We start from the raw sequence: 2,157 nt of genomic DNA on the forward strand, positions 1-2,157 counted from the left end.
ATCCATAAGCAAAGTCAAATTAGCACAGGCCATCCATAATTTTTGCAATAATATACACCAGTTCACTAGCTGATAGATCTCTTCATCTTGTCAGGTTCTGGTCAACTCAGTGTGGGCCGCCTCACTTAGCCCAGCCAGGGTGCCCGTTGGTCCCCTTGCCTTTAGACCATGGCCCTATCACAAATTCTCAACAAACTTAGCTCCCTTGTGCAAAGTCATGAACTTCAGACCAGTTAACCCACTCTCATCTTCTCCTCTAGTTCCTGTAAACCACGTTCACGGGTGTCAGCGTCCAGACTCAACCATCTCTTTATTGCTGCATTTATCTGACTTCCACTAAACAAGTGGACCTAGGTGGTCACCTAGCAAGCATTTCAGCTTGTCCACAGGCTCCCTTTAACAGTTCAGTCCTAGGGCAGAGAGTTTCTTTCAGAGCTCCAGTTTTTTCCAGCTTCTGATAGAAACCACTAGTTCAAACTTCAAAAATTCAGAGAATTCCTTTTTTCTTCAAGCTGCCAACAATCTCCTAGGCAGGTCTCCTTGGAATGCAAATATCCTGAGTACTCCAAATCACTGGGTTGGACTTATCTTTTCAGAACCTTCTTTTCAGGTGTGTCCTAACCCATTTAAAGATTCAAATTGTAATGTCTCAAGGCAAATAGGCTTACAAGCTCTCTATTTTCATACTTCCTAATAATCATTTCTATCAATCATTATATCAACAAAAATAAGCAGAAGAAATCAGTATAAACAACGTAAAATCAGATCCTCAAACTCAATTCTTAAAACAGTTAAGTTCAACCCTTATCTATCTTATTTTAATAATTTATCTAAACTATTCTATTGATACAAAAATATGGCATTAGGCCTCTGACAGCATCGACCCAGAGCCAGGCTTTCTGTCAGTCAATTTCCCTAAGTAGCTCTGAGAAATTCAAAGGGCAATTTTCTCCCGAGTTCAAAATATACATTAATCACATCCATCTGCACCATTTCAAACAGGAATAACCAAAGACAACAACCAAAGACAATAATCAAAACTTTCACCTTCCATATTCTTTCCAGAAAACAACCCAGTAAACTGCATGATCACATCTGATTTCTGTCTAACCAAAGAACAACCACTGTTGGGGAGAGGTTCAACAACCATTCACTCTCAATCTTTGTGATTTGTTTCTCTATGACCCCACTATCAAGGTACCATAATGGAATAGTCTGGGTAAACTAGAGAAACAAATCCATGGACATTCATAAGTGTATAAGAAAGTGCTTTATATATAAGAGCAAGTGAATATTGAGAAAACATCCCAGCCTAGCCCATATCAAGAGCACAAGCCAAATATTATCCCATATGTCCAATACCAATCTATAAAGTCCACTTCAGACTCATGAAACACATGCAATGACGCCAATGCAGGAAGATCATAGGCCAGTGGATGGAAGGTCTTGTGGATCCAGTGGTGGTATAAGCATCTTAGTTCTGGCGGGGGTCTCCATGTGGCTCCTCCTGGCTCCAGAGTTCTGGCTCTGTCAGGCTCTTTCCATGTTCCTTCTCCACAGGGAGTGGGCATGTGTCCCGCCTCCTGCAAGCTACTTATCGCCTTAGTACCTCCAAATGAGAGCAACGAACTACGACCTGATTGACAAGTTAAATTCCACCCATTCACTCATAAGTCTCAAATTGACAACAGTTTATGTAACCAACACAGAGAAGTATTTCTGTTTCTTGTCAACCTCCTGTTGACAAGAAGTATCATCATCCCATTTTCTGTCAGCTGTAAAACAAAATCTATGACAGTACTACTTCAGAAGAGGAAAACGGATATGTAGATTTTTGTTTCATTTGGTTTTGTTCTATCTACAAGGGCCAGACATTGTTTCAGATGTCCAGTTGGGAGAGAGGGTAGTTTCAATAAGAACTTTGAAGGGCTCTTTGGCCATCATCTGACTGTCCAGATGATGCTGTTCTTGAAATTGTCACTCTGAGGATCTTTCAGCACTGTATTAGTCTAGGTACTTTGGAGAAACAAATCCACAGCAACTCACGTATAAGAGAGTTTTATGCAAAGAAAAAATGTGCATCACGAAAACAGCCCAACCCAATGCTGCCCAAGCCCACAAGTCCAACATTAACCCATTAACTCAACACCAGTCCAC

The sequence above is a fragment of the Echinops telfairi genome, unplaced genomic scaffold (genome assembly GCF_000313985.2).
Source record: "Echinops telfairi isolate 266 unplaced genomic scaffold, ASM31398v2 ScPeMD7_23;HRSCAF=83, whole genome shotgun sequence".
Classification (NCBI taxonomy): domain Eukaryota; kingdom Metazoa; phylum Chordata; class Mammalia; order Afrosoricida; family Tenrecidae; genus Echinops; species Echinops telfairi.